At 29.3% G+C, this 24,335-nt stretch overlaps 1 protein-coding gene across 1 annotated transcript in view; it reads left to right on the top strand.

Annotated features, from left to right (window-relative positions):
* LOC113376716 overlaps positions 1–24,335 on the top strand; it is a 320,611-nt gene that overhangs the window by 60,118 nt on the left and 236,158 nt on the right. The window contains exon 2 of the mRNA XM_026616737.1: positions 17,118–17,238. The gene's annotated coding sequence lies outside the window, so the exon portion shown is untranslated. The remainder of the gene's footprint in view (positions 1–17,117; positions 17,239–24,335) is intronic.

Below are 24,335 nucleotides of genomic sequence, written 5' to 3'. Positions count from 1 at the left end.
AAACGTCTAGACCTGCCTTTGCCAAAAACTAATCGGCACGTCTCCTTACCAATAGGAACCGAGTATATATTGAATCATTTTGATCGGTATCCGCACGTACATACACACACACATACATCCATTTTTTTAAGACATTATAAAATGTTCCAGAAATCTCTGAAACGTAAAAATATATAAAAAAAATTATTTTCGATTTTTTTGCGATTACTACAACTTACCCTGCGCGAAGTTAATAACTTTGTTATTATAAAATATATGAATAACAAACACTTTCGTTTGTACCGTTTTTGGTCTTTTTTTTTAAATTCTGTTTTATTCAGCAATCAGAAATACATAAGAATTCTTATAAGCTATATTGACAATATTTGAGAGCGATGCCTAAGAAGAACTTGAATGAGATCTTCTTAGGCATCTTCTAGTTTAACAATTGAAAAGATAATGATATATAGAAGCTAATCTAAGACTAAATCTAAAGGCCATTGACGTTTGAATCTTCTAACGCAAAATAGTTGGATAATGTCGCCTATTGATGGGTTTGAATGTGATTCTAGTTTACGTTTGTATTTTTCCTCAAAATCTTTGAACGTTAATTGCACCATTTTCATATTGAGATCGCTGTGAATGGTTTCATTTGTAACGTACCACGGAGAATTATATTTGATTTGTAAGCACATCCCCAGAGCTTAATGCCGTAGGTCCAGATTGGTTTAATGATTGATTTATTCAATTTTGAAATGCCTTTTTTGTATGCATGATCATCAATTATTTTCAATATATTTAAGTTTTTGGGATACTTTTAGTTTAATATCTGTCTACTCGCATATGACTGAAACACATCAAAAGCAAATATTTTTCGGCTTTGATAACAAAATTTGGTGGATTTTGTGTAGTTTTAAATGCGTGTTCAATGATGTTTTTCATCAATTTTGTGTTGCATATTATTATGAAATCTCTTCTCTATAACCTTATATCGCATATTCGTGTCATCTTATGTTATGTCCTTCCCGACCTAGTAAACATGACACGCCAATGTCCTCCTAGTACCATATTTCCTGGTTCTGCCCTAAACGAGAGTGTGTTACAGTCTATATACATCAGCACGGACTATTGTGTATTTGTCTCGCAGTCATTTCTCATTGTCTCAAATTGCCAATTTGTGACTGTTATTTACTTGTAGTGCATTATTATTTGCTTTTAACATTACTGCAAATGCATCTCGTTCCGTTCTTTGTTCCGATGACAAATTACCCCTCGGGACTGATGCGGACGCCTTTGACATTTTCCGCTAGAACTTCTCATCTGAATGCAAATGAAAATGACTTTTGTTTAATAGCAAAAAGTTGTTTCGAATGGATCTTATAACATAAGGACGTATTATTAAATTGCGTATGAGGAGAATATTGAGTTACCTAATTTTATTAAGTAGTTTTAGTAAAATTGAGTTAGAGAAACATTGTAAATGTTTTATTGTTATATTTGATACAGCTTTGTATTTTATGTTTGATTAACATTTGTAATGCAGGGCATCATTAGATCAAAAATTAAAACACGAAAAAATTGTAGACAACAGAACATTGAACGTATGAGTTACCACAAAATGTCATCTTTTTTCGATATCAGACTTTTCTTATGTATCTGTGGCAACTAAGTTTTTTCCATGGATTGGTAGTTAGAGCTGTGACCCTTGAATCACAGTTCTCAGGCTCGGACAGCCCGATGTTAAGCTGTAGTGACAAGGTTTTTTTGAAAATATAGATGCAATATGTTTTCAAGTAAAAAATAGCCCTTACCTGACATTGCCGCATTATTAATATGCATAAGTCATCACTATTACAGAATTATAATAATATATTCATGACATAGAAACAATCACTTTGGTTGCCATCTCCATAACAAGTAGCACAACGTAGGACTCGTTAAGTAATCTAACGTGGAGTAAGTCATAGTAATCGCAAATAAATCGAAAATTAATATTTTTTGCTTATGTATGATGTGTGTGTGTACATATGTGTGGATACTGATTTTCACTTACGGTAAAAATACGGGTAAAAAGTGCGAAGAATGGCAATTAAATTTTTGAGAGAAAACAACGTACAATGATTCAAAAAACATTCCACTTGTATTGACGTAATAAAGAATTGGTTAGATTTTTGGGTAGACGACGTCAGCGGTTTTGTAGATCCAGAAATGAAAGTAACTAGTTGTGTATGGCATCATGCCTTAAGGCATAATTGCTGGAATTTCCCGTACCGTAACGAAATATTCGAGGAATATTGAATGTTTTCAAATAGATTATTATAAATACTGTAACATTGTCTAATAATTTTTAATTATAAGAATGATATAAACTGAATTGCTAAACTAAAATTATTTATTTAAAGTATATAAGTGAGCGTTAGAACTTTAGTCAGAATTAAAATTAAAATCCCAATTATTTTCGATATACAAACATTTGAAATGTTTTTTTTCCAAAAGCAATTTTTTCGTCAACACAAGCAGATAGTTTCTTGAATCATTCAAATCGGATGCATATTTCTCTCAAAAACTGCAATTTTTTGCACATTTAGCTGCGTATCTCCGAAACGGCTGGACCTGTCTTTGCCAGAAACTAATCACCACTTCTCCCTATCATTACAAATTTAATGTTCTTTTAGATTATTCAAATCGGATATTCCGTTCTCTCAGAAACTCGATTTTTATGTTCTGCACTCTTTGCTCCCTATCTCAGCACATCTCCATATCAATAGGAATCAAATGTTTTTTGAAACATTCAAATCGGTTGATCCTTGCGCCCGAAAACGTGGACGAAAAATGGCATCCATACATACATACATACAGATATCTTATAAAGATCTTAATAATAGACACAAACTTCGTTTCCATTTCAAGGTTCACTTTCATAATAAAATCTCTTAAATATGTCTTCGACATTTTCGATTAACCGACTTGACAAGAAAATCGTTTTTTTTTTTAAATATTTCAAAAAAAATTCAAATACTTAAATGTTTTTTAAATTACAAAAAAAGCAGGATTCTCAAAAAACCTAATTAAAATTTTCAAAAAAATTTAAAGTTTGCCTTAAGGCACGATGCCAAGCACCACTAGTTAAAATTAATTCCTAATTCCTAAAAATTTACATGTCCATGTTTTGACATATCTGTTCCTGAACAATTCTACGTTGGTAAACAACATGCATATTGAAAACATATATTGTATAATCTCTATTATCCAATGAATAATACCATTACATAATATTTAGCATCGTATAAGTAGCTTTTCGGAATATTTGGGTAAACTCAAAGGCTTTGTGCGAGAAATAAGAAGATATAAATACATTATTGTAGATCGCATTGTGTATGCACAAATAAGATTTTCAATGTTTACTAATACTATTGTGGAGAAAGTTTTTATTTATAATGTATTTAAACGTATCATATAAGTACTAAGGAGGTTGAAATATCGATTAAAGCTCTTAATGTCGATTATAGAAAATGATTCGAACTTTTTTTTTGAAAAGATAATTTGTTCATATATTTCTTCACATAATTTTATCGTAAATTTGTTAGTTTATAAGTTCATAAATTGTTCATATATTTTATTGTGTTTTCCTAATTATTTTTATTCTTCTATAAATATTATTTAAGAAGGAAGTTCTTGTTCCATATATTTTGCCGATAGATTTTTATACTATTACAACTACTACTTGTTTTATAAGCTGTTTGAGTGTTTGTTGAATATTTATGGGCTAATTTTTAAATAAAAGAGCTATGTTGCTTAAAATAGCACATGCAATAACATATTCTCTTTAAGAAGTCAATATTGTATGAAACAAATTGTGAAAATTAACAGCCAAGACATAGCTTTTTGGCACACCATAAGAAACCTATAACATAACGTAGCTATTTTATCCGACAATTGGCCATTTGACGTAATGATGACCTCAACATCCTTTTTGTAGTGGATGGCATCAAATATATTATTATTAAACATCATGCTAAAATTTACAATCATCCTAATGCAACAATGGCTCATCTGCTTGATAATCCGCCTATAAGAAGACTACACCTGAAACTCTTTACAGACTTAATGTAAAAAATTGTTTTCCATAGTCAATTGCTTATTGGAGCAATTACTACAATTTGTTTTTGTTTACTTTATTTATTATTATTTTATTTTTCTTTATTTGTAATTTATTTTTATTTATGTTTATTTATTTATTATTATTTTTTATGTTTTATTTCTTTCTTATTTAGTTGTATAATATTAAATGAATAAAAAAAATTAACCTAATGTTTTTATCATTCTTATCATTCTTTTTCACTATCCTCCAAGACATCATGCCGTAATATCTTCAATGAACATAAAATTTTAACAGTACCGAGTATATTTGTTCTAGTCACACTTAATTTCATAAAAAATAATCCAGACTCTTAATTTGTCTTCGATGTCAAATACCAAGCACAATACGAGACATAAAATAATTAAAGGTAAGACTTATAAACTACACAGTTCCTTTAATACTATCTGCGGTATGGGTATACAATTTATGAATAAACTGCCGTTACGTGTTCGTACCCTTGATAACAAGAAATTTCATAAAGTACTAAGTAATGCGTTAAAGGATTTAACTTTTTATAGCCCTCTGGAGTTTTTAAATTTCGATTTTTCAAATTACTTTCCCGAAAATCTCAACTAATCATTAACGCGACTTTTCCCGCTCGAAGAAATTTCTCTATTACAGGCAGCAGCAAGATCGATGGATCGACGATGGCAAAAATCCCTACGAACCTACGGGCCCAAACTAACTGATGTCACCTACCAGCCATGTCTATGTCTACTATGCTCGTGACAATATAATTCGTTCGTTAAACTAAATACTTCTAAATTACTATTATTATTATTATTTCTTTCTTTGTTTATTTTTTCTTTTTATTTGTTTTATATAACTGTTATTGTTATATTGTTAAAATACTTAATAATTAGTTAATTAAACACTTACAATTTAAAAAACAAAAAATTTGAGAAACATTTTTTTTTTTTTTTTTTTTTTTTTTTTTTTCTAATTATTATTTTCATAAGACTGTTATTTTTAAAATACTTAATAATTAGTTAACTAAAAACTTATAATTCAAAACACTTTAAAATTGTGAAACAAAATTTTAATTTTTTTATTTCGACTGTTATTGTTAAAATACTTAATAATTAGTTAACCAAAAACTTATATTTAAAAACACTTAAAAATTGTGAAACAAAATATTTCCTTTACCAAAATACCTAAAAATTTGTAAAAGAAAAAAAATTGTAAAAATATTTAACAATAATAATAAAAATGATAATGATAATATTAATAATAATAATTATTATAATAATATAAGATACTCAAATTTGTTAAAATATCATAAAATAACCTAAAATTTGTTAATATTGTAAAAGTATGTATTGTAAAGCTTATTAAAATTACTTATTAAATTTTTAAAAAACACTTGTAACAAACAAACTAGTTATATTAAAAAAAAAATTATAATTAAGTAAATATAAATAGGTTTATAGTAAATAAATTAAGTAATTAAATAGCTAATAATTAATTAAATTATATTAAACCTATAAAATATTGACTTAAGCCTTATTATAATATTAAATATTATACCGACGGCTTGTAAAATTAATAAATAAATAAATAATAAATAAATAAATAAATCAAGAATTCTTCATTTTAGACGTTTCTGTGGGTGTTTTTATCTTCCTGTAGGGTAAGTTATAGTAATCGCAAGAAAATAGAAATTGAAAATTTTTGCGTATCTTTACGTTTCAAAAACTTCTGAACATTGTGCCATACGTTAAAAAAAAATTATGTATATGTATGAGCGTGTGTATGTACAAATACAATTTTTCGACTATCTCGAGAACACGGATTAGCCGATTTGAATGATTTGAAAAACATTCGATTTGTATTGATAAGGAGACGTGCTGATTAGTTTTTGGCGTCGGCAGATCCACTGTTTTGAAGATGCGGGGCAAAAGTGCCAAAAATAGTAATTCAGTTTTGTGAAAGAACGAAGAGTCGATTTAATTTGTGAAAATCCAAATTTTCGTCACCACTAGTGATTTTCTCATGGTGCAGGTTTATTGTGCGACTGTAAGAAATTCAGTGAGACCTCACAAGTGGAAAAGAAAACCGACCCTCGTCTTGTTTTCTCTGGAGATGATTCCGGCTTGTAAATCGCACCGTTAATCTATTCGCTGGCTTGCCTCCGTATAATGGGATTTTATGAAACATACTCCAGTTTTGCGCGCGCATTATTACCGGGCGCGCTTAGCGGTTGAATGATCACTTTGGCGGCTCTCGGATTAAAAGATGGATAAAAGATATTTTTGTACACACTGTGAAACCTAGTACAATACGATTATATTGTGCTAAAATCGATCTTTTTGCTAAAAATCGCTTTTTTGCTTAAATTTATACAATCATTCATGGTTGCGACTTATCGTACTAAAAAAATAGAGGTTATTCAAGAGCTAACCATATGAAATTCAATACACCCTATTTAAGGTCATATTTTATTTAAATATATTTATTTGATCAATTATCTACATGATATATAAAATCAATTGTACATGATATAAAGTAGAATAAAAACTAAGGACTGCATTCATTGATGTAATTATTTAGTGTTACGATAAAGATTGTCAAAAAAAATAGACAAAGGAAAAATAGAAGTTTGTACTTATGATCAGATCTTAAACAAGTCATTAGTATATTTTTTTAGGTTTCTGAGATGTATTTGTTCTAGAAGCTTTCTTGCAAGTATATTTGGGTGGGCGGTGAGCCTCTTTTGAATCTCTTCCTTGGAAAAAGTAACTCCCAATTTGCCATGGAGAAGCCAGTTGGGGGTGTATTTTGGTGCGTTGGTGATTTACCTAAGCAATTTTTGCCTCTGCGTTTGAACCTCTGCAAGATGTCGATATTTGATTGGCAGGCCGTACCCCAAAGCAGAATGCCATATGTCCAGATGGGTTTCAGAATTTGGGTTTAAGGTCATATAATAAAATGATTATATATGCGGTTGATACAAATATTCTTGTTTGAGTGTATGAAATATGGAAGTTATATTGGAAATAAATCTGAAAATACAATTTATTATAATTAATAAACATATTTTCTTTCATAAAAGTATTAAATACGATATTTTAAGTCACTGTTCATCGCCTTTTAAATCTAAATGCGTTCAATGTACATATTCCGCACGCATATTTTTTGCATTTAGACTATTTAGAGCAAATGTTGATTATTTTATTTTTTCTATTGTATTCAATTTGAAACTTAATGACGAAATATCTGTATTAGACTTAGGCAATAATTTGTTTGTATTTATTCTATTTTCTTTTATTGCTCACGGGTTTCTCGACAACAGGCGCGAGTGTTAATTTGGTATATATAAATTCTTTCGTTTTTTTTGACTTACGCAATGTATATACACATTGATACATATAGATACATAGATACATATAACTCATATTTATATTATATAACAACAATTGAAAGAAAAATCAAAAAATGAATATTAAAATTCGCATCGGAAAAGTATTGAATATGTTTTTTCATACTCTTGATGTTTCTACCTTTTGTACAATATTATGTCAATGAAATATTACAACTTGAGACCAATATTTCATTATTTTATTCATGAGCGAACTTTCAAAAGTTTTTCTACGTGCGCTGAAATAACTCTGATTCTGTTTGACATTTCTTTTAGGCATATGAAGAGAAAACCACATAAAACCATTTGTGGCGTCGTTCAATTGACGTGATATATAGCCCAGTGGGGTTTTGATAAAAATGCAAATTCACGAAACACGATTGTTTTTCGTGCGTTGCTCAACCAACAAATTGCTCGTTGGAAATCTAATCACATTACCATTCATAATTTTATGATGTAGTTTATGTTGTCGTTTTTCTTTCCGAGAATGAAGAGCTATAAATAAAAGCAGATTAACACACGAAAACCATTTATCATTAATATTTCGGTACGGCCCACACGATTTAATTATTATTCAGTATTTGTCGTCCGGACTAATGAAAATCTTTTAATGAAAGTGCTGCGCGCTATTAGTCCATATGACAAATGTCCTGATAATGTTTTGCCGGCGATCGCATGCTCGACACACGATGTTATTCATACCGGGAGATGCGTGATAGATCCCGAGATAATGTTCGAGTCTCGTAATTAACAATAGATTATAAAGTTACCTTTGTGTTGATTGCTTTTATGAATTACTAAGAGGAAAGGTTGTCCAAAGATACGAAAAATATCATCCACAATTTACCATTTTTTATTACTACAGTTATTTATATTTCGTGGGTCTACCACTGTATAGATATAATTCTCCAAGGACTCTACTTATATCGCTTACAATGTTATATAATAATCCTTGGTAATTTGTTTTACTTTTAATAGAGCTTTGGTCTTTCAACCAGGAGTTTGCAGTTTGATAGTCTTTTTGGACAGTCTGATATCAAGTAGTAGTGAAATTGGTTTTCACTTGGCTTCCATTATGGTTGGAAATTTGTTTTACTTACTCCGCAAGATACTTCGCTGGTGCACCGAGAATAGCTAATCTTAAATATGCACTAATTTGAGACTTATTATGTTGCCATGGAATTCGTTAATTAATTTCATTTAATTTTTTCTTAGCAATAACATTTGCTTGACGTATTTCGTTGCTTCTAGAGACTTTCTACCATAGAACAAAATTCAACAAAATACTCACGTTTTGACTTCAGTTTTCAAATCATAAAACCATATACGAGTATACCCATGATTTGCCATAAGTTTTTTTTTAGAAAATCGGGATCATCACTGTCGTAATTAGAAAGTTTCTGAGTGATTCAAAAACCATACGAAAGATTAGTTAGGAATCGTATTCAAAGTTTTAATAGCAATAATTTAAAAAAAAATAATAAACCTAAGCTTAGACTCTTGTTAATATTTAGCTTCTTTAATTCTAATAATTTTCACCAGTATCCGCGTGATAATATTGAAAGTACTATGTTAGTCCGGTCTTCATAATTAACAGTATGATTTAGTTTTTCAAATACGTTTTCAGAGAATTCGGATAAAGTTTATTAGAAAAATTTCTGTTCAATATCTATTTGAAATTGCTCTTTCGCAATTATTATTTTGCAAAATAAATATTTGCAAAAATCGGGCAGTTTGAGCGATTTTCTTTAAGGAAAAGGCCACGTACACCTAATCAATATAAATCAAGTTTGAAAAAAGCGTTGCTATGATAAAATAGATCCATACCAAAATAAACTGTCAAAAACACAGCAAATAATTGTTTAACAATTATTGGAATTATGACGTGTGAACTTTCAATAAATTTATTGCTACTATAATTTATAAAAATATCTACATTATGCATAGTCAAATGCGAATTTAAAACATATACCTATATATGAGATCTTTGTTACAATACTTATTTGTACATTAAATATGGAATAAGTTGGGGCGAGGCACTGAGGTCCAATTTGACTTTCAACTGTTTTATTGCGAAAACCAAACCAATTGCATCACAACAATTACCACATATCAAACAATCAACTATCTGGCTATGTTCAGTAAAACTTCCAGCCACTTCTTTATTGTAGAAGTATGTAATTTTTCTCTATTTTTCAAAAATTTGAAAGCTTTTTTGCTCCATCGGCAGGCTGAAATAACACAGCCAGATGGCAAACAGACTCAATGTCTCATTTTTAATTTCAAAGGGGTTTTACAAAATAATAGCTGCAATATTCAATCAATGCAATATATAAATTTCATGAGCAATATTTTTACAAAGATAACACTGCATTAATATGTAATACATATGTTGGAATAACTATTAAATTAATTTGTGTCTTGGCTTTTACTAACTGAAATAGTATTTTTATTTAATATTTTTTGTTGTTTACACTTTTGCCATGGTAAAGGCGGTCCTTTTTGCCGCCTCCACATGCAAGATTTATTATAAAGGTTATAGAAAAACACCCGTTGAAACAATTAAAAAACGTATACTTAAAAATTGTATTAAAGTCTCATAAACTAAACAATTGTGCAATGAATAAAAAAAATAACAACGTAGGAAAATACTTTTGTTATAGATTTTCAAATCAATAATATCAATAATTCAATATATATCAAAGTGATGGCTGCATATATTCTATGCCCTTTACTTTTACAAATTTTAATTTTACATGTTTTTGACATATTGTTGGTCGAGCTTTAAGCTCCTCTCTACCCCGCACATGTTTAAGTATTAGAAATTAAATAATATTTGTAAAATACTATAAATTGAAATGCATTCAATGATTAATTGAATTTAAAGTATTAAAACCATATTGATCAAAATAATATATTTGAACTTCGAATAATTAAGTTAAAGTTTGTGAAACTTTTCGCGAATTTTCTTGAAATTATAGTTTATATTTAATATTCTATTAAGTAATATTCAACTGCGTTTCATCATACATATTCAGAGTGACCAAACTTTACCGAGTGATATTTATTTGAAATCTTCGCCTAATTCGGTATTACCCAGTGGTGCGACGCCTCGGACGACCGCGACTCCGCGACATATCGTGCACCCTTTCGTTCGGCCGTCATTACATTAATTTAATTTGTGTAAAACGAGTTCGCGTGCCGGACGTGATCCGATGCTGATAACAAAACGGCCGGCAGGCAGGACTTTCGTACTTTACGCTTTCATTTCGAACGCAATTTGTTCCCTTCTGGCACGTCCAAATTTCAATGTTTGTATAACGAAATTGGGAAAAGAAACAAACGTGCTGGCGGATGCAGTTACTTAGATTTCTGCATTCTGAATTTGATAGTCGATGTATTTGCAATATAATGATGTAGTGTACATTTATCAACAAGTGGAAGAAAGTATGTCTACATCATCTCGAATTATGAGGCGTCATCGTTACACGTACTTTTTCATGTTTGTTCTGGGAAAATTTCTGTAATTAAATACAATCATCAAACTCACTTGTAGATAAGCAGTTAACGGGATTTGAATCGTAGGTTCTGGATTCGAACAGTTTGATTTCAAGCAACTTAAGGCAAATTGCTGAAACTTCCCGTACCGTATTGAAATATTCGTAAAATTTTAACTGTTTTCAAATAGATTATTATAAATACAGTAACTTTCATTAATAGTATTTTCTAGACAAAAAATAAGAGCTTATAAATTGGACGATGACGTTATATTATATTGTCAATTATCTCCCTTCCGCCTTTTTGTATTATAAACCAATAGCAAAAAAGCGGAAGGGAGATATTTGACAACCTAATATATGTTTACATAAAAAGTAAATAAACATAACTTAATCGAACGCAGTTACAATGAAGGATCTTATCTCATTTCTGAGAATTATATAATCTGAATTGCAAAGTTAAGATTATTTATTGCAGGTATATAAAGAAGCTTTAAAGTTTTAGCTATAATTAAAATTAAAATCCGAATAATTTTCGATACTTTTAACAGAAACTATTTATTGGAAATTAATAAAAAAAAATTAATTTAAAAAAAAAAACGCCTTCCTCAGGAACTAATAATCGTTTTTTGGCGCTGTCAATACAAGTAAAATATTTTGTAAATCATTCGTTTGCTGAATCTTCGTTTGCTCAAAAACTGCAATTTTTAGCACTTTTTGCTCTGTATCTCCCAAACGGGTGGGCCTTTGCCAAAATCTAACCAACACGTCTTGTCGACAATTTCGAGAACACGGATAACCGATTTTATTGATTCCAAAAACATTCGATTCTTATCGATGGGGATACGTGCTGATTCGAAGATACAGACCAAAAAGTGCCAAAAATGGCAATTCGGTTTTTAAGCGAACAGATCGGTCGATTTGAATGATTCAAAAAACATTTTTTTATATTAGCCAAATGAACAATTGATAAATACTTGGTGAAAGCAGGTCAAACAGTTTCGGAGATCCAGAAACAAGCAGTTTCGGAGATCCAGAACAAATAGTTAAAAAAAAATGTCATTTAGCGGTCGCAAATGATCATTAGACACATGCGCATCAAATTTATCATCTATTTTATAGAAATTCTAATAAGTACAAATTTTGTTTCCAATTCTTAGAGTTCCATATCAAGATTTATAATGTTTCAAGTTCATTTATATAGTTCAAGCACATTTCCTCGACATTTTCAACACCATCGACCGACTTAAATGAGTTTCAAAATTTTCAAAAAAGATTTTTTTCAAAATTTTCAAAAAAGTCCATTCTTTTGAAATTTTAAAGCTTCTAAAAATGTAAGTTTCAGAGTTTTTAAAAAAGTTGATTTTTTCAAAATTTACAAAAATGTTGACTCTCTCGAATTTTTAAAGCTTTTAAAAATGTTAAATTACATTGCGGAAAGTTCCAGATATTTTCCTTGAGGTTTGATGCCATGCACCACTAGTTTTTATATCGCTCGCGTTAGTACAATCGTCTTAATAAGTGCGAGCGATACACTTGGCATGCTGCGACAACTGTCACATAGGCGTGGTTTTCGCGACGTTCTCCTCCTCGTTTTACTAAAATAAACACAACGGGTTTTGCGAGAGTTTACATGAATAAGATGGCCGATTCCCTTCGTCTTTCCACACGACTGCGATCTGTAATGCAGCAGTTAATGGAATAGTACAATAGTACTTACAACACTTAATTCAAATATGTCTTCTCGAAAAAAATTCTGATAATTTCATTTTCGCTCCTTGTTTCAATGTATTATAATCTCGATTAGTGGTATGTGAATGAATTTTTTCCCGATTGTCAATGTTCTGTTGAAAATTGTTTTTCTAATTTCAAATGTTCAAAGTAATTTGCTCAAACTCAATATAGACCATGAGGCTATTTACTTATATTCTGAACCGATGTTGAAAATACCTATTAAAAATCGTACTGATTAATATTTAGTGAAAATTATTTTAATGAAATGTCATGCTTAGCTGCAACAAACCAGTTCAACTTAATGTTACTTATTAATATAACTCGTATAACTAAATCATCTGAAAATACCTATATATTATTACATACATGATTTTTCTATGACATTAATAATAATCCATATTAACTATAAAATTTCCTTCAGAAAGTTTTAAAAAATCACAATTTGCAATGTATTCAAAAGCTCGTCTTGTGGTACTTGTATCTTAATTATGGGCTGACGAAAAAATAAACGAACTAGTTGTAATTGGTATTTTGCCTTGTGGCAAGTTGCATGAACTACCCGATATGTGTGAGTAATCGACTTGATTCATTATATATTTTTTCATTTATTTATGATCCACCTTTCTACAATTATTACCGTCTACTTGTACACCTCAACCTGTCTATCTGTTAGTTTGTTCACTTGTCCACCTTTTTGCTTATCTACCTGTCCACCTGTTTACCTGTCTACTCAATCCACTTGCTTATCTATCTATTGGTTTCTCAATCTATCAGTCTATCTGCCTACATTTCTCATTTTTTTCTTTGTCACCTGATTACCTGTTTACTTGTCTAACTATCTGGCTTTCTAATATACTATCTGTCTACCAGTTATAACTGCCAACCTTCTCATGTATCTAGTTTTCTTTTTTTCTTTTTCCCTACTTATATACCTGTCTATCTATTTACTCTTAATTCTATTGTACATTTCTGCATTCATAAAATTGCTGAAGTCAAATCGGATTAGTACTTTTTGCTCTATATATCCTTAACGAGTGGACCTATCTTTGCCAAAAACACACTAGCACGTCTTGCCGTCAACATGAATTGAATGTCTTTTGAATCAATCTAATAGGATGGCTCGTCTGGCCAAAACTGAATTTTTATTTTCTGCACTTTTTATCCCAAATCTCCGAAACGACTGTACCTGCCTTTGCCAAAAACAAATCAGCACGTCTTCCCATCAATAGGAATCGAATGCTTTTGATTTCTATGCTTTGTGAATCATTCAAATCGATTGATCTGTACGCCAGAAATCGTGAACAAAAAATTGCATCCATACATACACACATACATAATACAAGCATGCATATATTGATACATATATAAGGTATGCCTGAATGTTCAGAAGGTCTTGAAATGTAAAGATAAGCAAAACTAGTGGTGTATGGCATCGTGCCTTAAGGCAAATTGCTGAAACTTTCCGTACCGTAACGAAATGATCGAGGAAAATTAAATGTTTTCAAACAAATTATTATCAATTCGGTAATATCGTCTAATAGTTATAATAATTATATAAACTGAATAATTAAATTTATTCACTTAAAGTATATAAGAGAGCTTTAGAACTTTAACCAGAATTAAAATTGAAATCTGAATTATTTTCGATATTCAAAAAAAAAAAAAAAATTAAAAAAATAATTGAAATGAATTTTTTTCCAGAATCAATTATTTCGTCAATACCAGCAGAAAGTTCTTTAAATCATTCAATCGGATGTAAGTTAATTAATATTATTACGAAAAATAGATTTGTAAAGTGTATATAGACATAGACACAAGTGAAGTCTTGTTCTATTTCACAAGCTCTCCTATAATAACATAAACAGTTATATACAAATTAAAATATGTGAAGTGATATTTGCTTACGTGAGTTTTGCATTGTTTATGGCTCTTTACATATTTTTGTGACATGGCTATGTTTTCATACATCCCGTCATTGGGTCGCACCATACACTTTGTGTAGATTTGTATGTGACTCTTTACATTTGAACCATTCTCAATATGAACAATTAGTTTCTCTTCAATTTTTTTTTAGCTCGAAGCCTTTTCGTCTGTTGAAGAAACGCACTCCGGTGCACTAACTTGTCGTAGTTTCCGGCGATAAAGCGCAACCGTGTGCATTGGGACGAGAGCCGCGCGATTGATGGCCTCGTAATTTGTAATCAACCCCTGGCAGCAAACGGAAAGAAAGCGATAACGCTAAAATTCATTGTATGTAATTAGTTAGTCCAATTTACGACAACGACACTCCAAAGGAATCATTTTTTAAACGTGTTGTCGGGCCATAGGGTAAATCGTGAATGAATTTCTTTACATAGCATTACTTTACATTCTAATGAAATTATGTAGTTGTTTTTAATTTTTGATATTTTTTTGGTTTTGAACTTTTTGTCAAAGCAATCGTGCCACGGTTTATCAAAGCGCGTAACGGTGCGGAACCCACAGAATTATGAACAAAATTTCTTGTTATTATTAAATTTAATCTCCGAAATCGCTGGATCTGCCCTCTCAAAAATTTCATCAGTTTTTCATTTCGTCAATGCAAATAAAATGTTAATTCTTTCGAATCGGACGCTCCGTTGTCTCTAAAACTGAATTACCACTTTTGACATTTTTTGTTCCGTATCTTTAAAACAGCTAGATCTGCCTTTGCCAAAAACTAATCAGCTTGTTTCCCCATCTTTTTTTTTGAATCGAATCAAAATCGGTTGATTCAAAATCGTCGATGAAAAATTCTATCCGCACATACATACACACACACATATGCATCCATTTTTTCTAAGGTATGCCAACATGTTCAAAAACCTTCAAAACGTGAAGATATGGAAAAAAAATATGATTTTTGGTCGAATACAATAACTTACCCTACGAGAAGTTAAGAAATTAATAAGTCTCATTCTGATTGAAATTCATGTTATTCCATCAAAACATATTATTCAAGACTAAGCCATTTTTTCAAAACCAATTTAAATTTATGGAATTGAAACAAAAAAATCTATCTAGCGAATCAACCGATTTAAATTAATAATAATTCCAATAATTTAAAAAACATTAGATTCCTATTGATGGAGAGACGTGCTGATCAATTTTTGACAAAGGCAGGTCGAGCCGTTTCGCAGTTACGAAGCGAAGAGTGCAGAAAACTGAAATCATGTTTTTGAGAGAAAACATCAGATTCGAAAGATTCAAAAACCACTCAATTCGTAATGATGGAGAGAAATTGTGATTAGTTTTTCGCAAAGACAGATCCAACCGTTTCGGAGATACGGAGCTAAATGTGCAAATAATATCAGTTTTTGAGAAAACGAAGCATCCGATTTGGATGATTCAAAAAACTTTGTGCTTGTGTTAACGAAACGGTTGTTTTTAGATTTATGTATTTCAAAATTTAAAAAAAAATCAATTTTTTTTTTATGTCCAATTATTTGGTTCTTAATTTTAATTATAGCTAAAGTCTTAAAGCTCACTTATATACTATACTTCAAATAAATAATTTTATTGCCTGTTTACTTGATTCGATTAAGTTTTATATATTTACTTTTTATGTATAGGTATATGAATGTCATAGTTCAATTTATAAACTCTTATATTTTGTCTATAAAATGTAAATTATGTAAGTCACAATATTTATTATTATTTATTTGAAACAAAACGAATAATATTTTTCGAATATTTAGTTACCTGGTTTACTGATTTTTAGAGTTGTTTTTTAACTTGTAAAACCTAATCCATCACTCGTCAATTTTTATACCTTTTGTTATATTTGCGCATTCTAAATTGATATATAATTTTTCTTTTATTACTTGAACATTAGAAATCTATTCATATAGCGTAATAAATCAATTTGTTGGAATATTATAACATTATGATTTTATAATAGCTGATTTTGGATTAGCAATGGTGATGATTTTCTGCCTACTTGCTGGTTGTCTAATTAGTTCATTGCATATATTTTAAATAAGCCTACTCGTATTCTCGGTATACTGATTCATCGTCGAATATATTTTCCACGAAATATTTCGATATAATGTCGCATGTCGCAGCACATTATATTCTGCGAGTGTTTTAATTTAATAAACGGCATTTAATTTTCTATCCTTCGTTTCTAGTTTGAATGTTACTACTACGGCTAACGTGCTATTTGTAATAAAAAGTTATTGTAGAAAATTAAAAAGGCTATCAAACAATTCACTTTATTAAATTAACAGGACGATGATAATGGGGTTACATCACGGATAATTAAATTGTTAGAAAAAATATGGCAGAAATGGGAATAATTTATTTTTATAATATATTCATTTTATCTCATGTACATCTACCATGCGATAAAGAAATTTGTGTTAATCTATTAAAATGATTAAATTTTCAGAAATCATTTGGGATCATGGATAAGCTGAAGGACAAAGGTTTACCAGACGTTTTTCCAGTTATTCAACATATTTTCGAAGTATAATGGCGCTAAATACATGATAAAAATCTACTATAAAGAGGTAAGCGGACTACATTTGAATAGAATATTTTTTGTAATATATTCTTTTGATAGTAATTTGGGTTTATAATATTTACTTTATGGAGTAAATTGATCAAACTCGACTCAATTATTCATCATACATTTTTATCTCTTGTACTAAATAATTTCGTCATTGGGGCTTTTTTCAAGTCGAAGGGCAAATTGCTTGATTCAAGTCGAATCAGGGTTTCTATGATTCAAATCATTCGAATGTGGATTTTATATTCTAAATGCTTTCTACATTATAATAATTTTTTACATACTTATATTAATTACACTTATTTCATTTAACAATCTATCAAAAAAGAAATCAATTTAAGCAAAGATTTAGAAGAATATTTATTCAATACCTTCAGAATTTTGACATGTGTTATTAAGTAATATATTTTCAAATTATTAAAATACATAGAGCAGCTAGGCGCTAGATGTAACACTTTTTTTAAAATAGTTATATCTTGAGATTTACTGATTATATTTCTATGAAATAAAAATGAATAGATGCTAGAACTATTCCTCTATCAAATCTAATAAAAATAATTCTATAACTATTATTCATTTTTTTACAATTAATATTTTTTTTTAAAAAAAGTCCGGCGTTTAAACTTACCCCGTGTTTGGGGCTATGCCTAAAATCGACAATAATACTTTTGATAATTTATTTTTTCTGAGAAAATTGATATATTGCTAAGAATTTTTTTTCATAAATCAACGTAAGCTACAATTAATACCCATAAAAAATGTGGTGTGTTATATCATAGAAATTCTTATCATAAATCAAAGTAAACTGCAATTAAAATATAGTATCTCATGTAACTCAATTTAACATGTGACCATAGCTTACAATCTCTGTTTTCCATCCAATCTCTCTTAAATCTGTATATAATTATTATATTTTGTGCAATTATATATATCACCAAAGTCATATTATGTTACCAAAGTATTATGTTATGTTACTTAATTATCATAGTTTTTTTTATAAAGTCTACGTGTATGTATGTATGTATATGTATTTATGTATGTATATGTGAATCTGCATATATGTGTATGTATGCATATGTATGCATATTATATGAGTATATATGTATGTATATCTGTATGTATATCTGTATGTAAGTAAATATGTATGTACATATAGATATAAATATACAAGTTATGAATTAGCAAACTATATTATAAAACTGTATAAAACCGATATGTTTTAATTAACCGCAGGTGTGATTTTTTTATATTAATCAAGATATACATTAAACAATTTGGCAATTACAAAAATTCTTATTATTGATACGAAGAATACGAAAATTGATAAATTTGAAGCTATTATTGCTTGATATATTTATATTTGTGAAAAGCTCCAATTCATCTCTATATCATATTATCATTCATCTATATTATTAATTAATTTGATTTCAAAAATTTTTGTTAATAAATCTATGATACAATGAATGTTTGGGAGTAGATTTAAAAAGGTCGACGAGACAGACTTTAGTAAATCATTTTGATGCTTTACATTCACATATTAAATGGAACATAGGTAACATAGGTAAAAGGTAATAATCCGGTAATCTAGCAGCCTAATAGTCCTGTAGCGTGTCAGGATTCAGTATTATCCCCACGTCGACTCATTTCTGTCGGGTGTAACAGTGCCTCTTAATTTTATACAACATATTGATACTAATTTCATCGTGTTGGGCTTGGTTTTTTATAGAAAATTTTAATAGGAAAAATATCTATAAAAACTGGTACCATCATTTTATTATCAATTAGATAATGTGATCAGTAACTCTTTCTTATATGAGTTTATACTTGCTTCATTTTTGTATTTAGTAATATGTAGTATCATATACAAAGATACAGTATTATAGATCATTTTGTTACTAATAATACTAAATAAATAATACAGTTGATATATTATATAAAGATGTTTTTTAAATTAAAAAAAAATAATCATGTAGCTATCTTGGATCCCTAAAACTGTGTGTTGGTGGTAGCATTAGCATTTATGAAGATCGTATTAATAACCAATTATTGCGTTGCAACTATATATTTTCAAAATATATTTAATTTTCTTTACATCAATAGTATTAATTACATTATTAAAGCATGCTTATGCTATTTTTATTACACGTTTTAAAATAAAAAATAGACATTTTAAAAATAGGATTAATACTTTCTATATAGACCGTTGTCATTAGCCAGACGTTGAACGCAACATGTGCGTTCGTCTTCTTTACATTTCAGAGTAATGTTTTTAGTAAAAAAAAATTGTTTGAATTGAAATTTTGAACTGTAATTATTTCAAACAGAAATAGTCCTACTTAAGCTACTTTTTTTAAACATTATTTCATGACCAGAAATGGTTTTATTTAATACTAAAAAAAATAGCACAGGAGGAAGTATAAGCAATACAAAGTTAGCAGTGAAAATGTTAAATAACAAAAAAGATATTTACTTCTCATTATTTACTTTAATTTTGTTAAAGTTCAGTATTTTATTTTTTTTTTAAATTAGAATAATCTGAATGCTTAAATTCAATATTAAGTTTATCGTACATACCATTTACATTTTATCTTATATTGTATAAATAAAGATATTTGCAGTTGAAAAACAAAGTGATATTATTTTTGTAATTAGAAAGTACGTAATTGGTAAACGTAATTAGATAACAAATACGAAACTCATAGCATTATTTTATGTATTTTTCTGTCATGTAATATTCGCAAAAAAATTATAAGATTCAGAATAGTAATAAGGCGGAGCACAAATATCCAATTTGACTTTGTAATTATAATGTCTAAACCAAATAAAATACACAACATCACAACACATAAAAAATATCAAACAAACAACTATCAAACTATGTGTAGTAAAATTTCCAGTTAATTCCAAATTAAAAAAATGCTTTTTTTGTACTATAATTCTAAATTGTGGCATCTTTTCCTTCTTTACCTCATAGGAGTAGTAAAATGGAACAGCCAGAATGGAACAGCCGGAATGGATTTTGAATCTTAGAGTGTTTTTACAAAATGATTGCTACATTCGTATTCAACCAATGGATAACACTGCATATAACCTTGATCTGGTATTTTGTGAGAAATATTCATCATCGCAGTTGCAATAACTATTTATTTAATTTATCTGTATATTATGTATCTGTAATATTTGCTTTTTTTACCTTAATTAACTTTCCGTAGGGTAAGTTATTGTAATGGGCCGAAAATCGAAATTGAAAATTTTTTCATTTCTAGACGTTTTGAAGGTTTCTGAACATTTTGGCATATCTCAGAAAAAATGGATGTGTGTGTGTATGTATGGATACAAATTTCCAGTCACGTTTTCGGGCGCACGAATCAACCGATTTGAATGGTTCAAAAAACATTCGATTCCTATTGATAGGGAGATCTGATTAGTTTTTGGCATAGGCAGGTCTAGCCGTTACGGAGATACGGAGCAAAGAATGCAGAAAATAAAAATCGAGTTTTTGAGTGAACGGAGCATCCGATTTGAATGATCTAAAAAACATTCAATTAGTAATGATTGGGAGAAGTGATTATTAGTTTTTGGCAATGACAAGCCCAGCCATTTCGAAGATACAGAGCTAAATGTGCAAAAAATTACAGTTTTTGAGAGAACTAAGCGTCCAATTTAAATGATTCAAAGAACTCTTAGCTTGTTTTAACAAAATAATTATTTTTGTTTTTTTTTTAGTTTTTTTGTATATCAAAAATAATTCAGATTTTATTTTTAATTCTGACTATAGTTCTAATATACTTCAAAACAAATAATGTCAACTTTGCAATTCAGTTTATATAATTCTTATAAATATTAGACAATGTTACAATATTAATAATAATCTATTTGAAAACATTCAGTATTTCTCGAACATTTCGTTACGGTACGGGAAGTTCCAGCAATTTGCCTTAAGGCACGATGCTATACACCCCACTAGTTTATTTTTTTATTCACTATTTTCTATTGTTTACATCTCTGACAGAGTAATAATTCTGTTGGTCCTTATTACCCTACCCACGTATGTGCCTGTATAGAGCCTATATAAAAAAACTGTTGAATCTAACTTAAAATTAATAACACATCTTATAAAACAACTAAACAACATATACTTTAAAATGATATTATGGACTCATAAACTAAAGAACAGTGCTCACAACCAGGAAAACTAACGGCGAAAGAAAATGCTTTTGATATGAATTTTCAAACGTTGTCGTTTATCACCCGATAGCGACGTCGTGAGAATCAAGGTGATGGCAGGTTATACATTTTTGCCCTCTACTTTCAAATATTGTTGTTAGAAAATTCTTAATATTACTTGTTTTTGAGATATCGGTGGCGGATCTTTTTACTGACGGATCTTTAAATCCCGCTTTACTTCATAGTAAGATTTGATAAGATAATGAGTTATTGAAAATATTTTTTGGTATGTGCATTTATTATGCGCAAAGCTGATGCCTATTATCTTTATGAACTATGAATCTTTTATTTTGCCATAAATAACAAGCTTATAATTCACAATTTATACTCATTTACCTCATAGATCATTTCATTTTTAAGTTTACTCTATATAATCACAAAATTTAAATCTAATATATCAAAATTAAAAAGGCTTACTACTGGGTAACCTTTTAGATCTAATGTTTAATATTTCATATATCATCAAAATTAGTGAATGTCTTCCTTTTTGTGAAGACAGATTGTAATTCAATAAAGAGATAAAAAGTAAAATAAAATAAAAATAAATAAATAAATAAATAACAAGCTGAACTAACGATTTTAGTTGTGATATGAAACAAATTAGTTGTCCATTCTTACTCAATCGTTGCCGAAACAGACCGCACATCCTGGCTATCTATCCTCGTGTCGTTCGTGGCGAGCAGCGCGTCGCTTGGGACGTTTGCGGTCCCGCGAGCTTTGGGCCCCGGCGAGAGGGTGTGCGGATGGGCCCGGTCATCGGACCAAAACAACCCTTAATGGGCGCCCATCTGTTAGAGTGTACGATATATCTACGTGTTTATAGCCCACACTCTCTTCCCGCACAGCCGATGTTCCAATGTAGGATTTCAGTTCGTGCGGTGACTGCTGTGCGAATAATTGTGTGGGTGACGGCTCATGAAACACTCATATCGGTTATTCTGTCGAAATAGAAGCAAATTGGAAATCAGATTATAATTATTTCGTACTTTCAAAATTTAAAGCAATAATTTATACGGTGATGATGCCTTATGACTATATTATTTTCCAATCTATTTATTTTTTATAGAATCGATTCAATCAGTAAAGTGATTGTTAATCAAAATTAATAACAAATATATAACTTTCACTAATATTTTTATAGAAGTTAGGTATTTATAGTTATGTAGGATAGAGCGGTAGAGCGAAGCATAATGGTCCGCTGGTAAAAAGGTCCACCACCGATATCTCAAAAACAAGTAAAGTTAGGATTTTTTTAATAACAATATTTGAAAGTAAAGTAATCAACTTCAATCTTACAACGTCGCTATCACCGATGTTCTAAAATCTATAACAAATGTATTTTTTTCGTTGCTAGTTTTTTTGGTGTGAGCACTGTTGTTTAGTTTACGAGACCTTGATATAATATTAGGTACGTTATTCAATTGATTCCTAAGTTGTGTTGATTTTTTGAAGTAAAACTTCTTTAGGCGCGACTAGGGTGTAAATCCGTACAAATGCAACGAAAGTGCGTTACGGCAGATAAGATAAAATGAGAGTCGAATGCCAAAGATTCGTCTTTATTTTTAATGCTATTATAAATATATAATTTATAATTTAGAATTATATAAATGTGTATAATGGTTGACACTAATAAATGTGTGCATCACGAGTGTTACCATATTACTAATAAACATTATTCAAAATTGTTATATGATGTATTTATTTTTACTTAAATACCATCTTGTACAGTAACAAATAAGTTTTACTTCAATCGCGTGTAAACCTTACGCGCACTCTTTTTTTAAGTTAGATTCAACCGTTTTTTATATAACTTCTGTTAAAGCTTACACATGGGTAGTGCAAAAAGGACCAACTGAAACTTTACCCTGACAAAGGTGTAAACAATAAGAATATATCATACAATATGTTAAAAAAGCAATTTTAAAAGAGATAAAATAAATAAATAGTTATTTCAACTCTGCTAATAAATATTTCTCACAACATTCCAGATCAAGGTTATATCCTGTGTAACTTATGTGAAAAATGTGCCCATGATATTTTGCATTGGTTTGGTTTAATAATGTTGCTTGTATTTCGAACAATTCCCTTAAAATTAAAAATAAGGCAAGTATCTTTCTGGTGAAAGACGTCAAATATTCTTTCTGAGCGTTTCATACTAAAATTGTATGATACTTGTTGGAATTAATCTGTCTTCTGACATCATTCATTTTTGTTATTTAGTTTACTCACAATTATTTATTTATTATTAAAAAAAGCTCATTTTTGATAAAATAACTCAATAAAATATTACTAGAACAATTTTTACATATTATATCATAAAGTTTTTAAAATAATGGTCAGGAACAAAATCTGCACCTTTGTGTAATTCGGCATAATTTATTCATTATGATTTATTAAATGTTAGGACAAAAATGTTGTACGAGAAATTATTTAATATTAAATAAAACAATATAAATTAACACTCTATGAACCCGAGTAAATTTCAGAAAATTTCTGAATTTTTTGGTATTTAACGAAATAATTATGCATTATTTTTGTAAGACGCTTAAATCTTAATTCTATCATGTTGTCAAGACAACCAATATAAATTTTTAACCTTTGTGAGACTTTTCAACTTAAAATTTCCATTTTATTACACAAAAGTGCAAATAATATAGGCCGTTGTGACTTAAAAATACAATAAAAATTACCAAAAAAAATAATACCCAACGGTTTTTGTATATTTTTCGTTTGCTAAGATTTATAAACACTGTTTTTTTCTTCCCCGTTTTTTTTGGTTTACGGAGAGTTAAACCATATTAATCGTACAAATTATATAAAAATTATGATAGGTTCAAAATTGTAAAAAACATTGGTATACATTAAATCTTA

This window comes from Ctenocephalides felis, unplaced genomic scaffold, assembly GCF_003426905.1.
Source record: "Ctenocephalides felis isolate EL2017-DRISC unplaced genomic scaffold, ASM342690v1 CF-g0.4_SCAFFOLD_01886, whole genome shotgun sequence".
Classification (NCBI taxonomy): Eukaryota; Metazoa; Arthropoda; class Insecta; order Siphonaptera; family Pulicidae; genus Ctenocephalides; species Ctenocephalides felis.
Note: the sequence above shows the minus strand (reverse complement) of the source record. Positions and strands in the feature narration are given on the sequence as shown.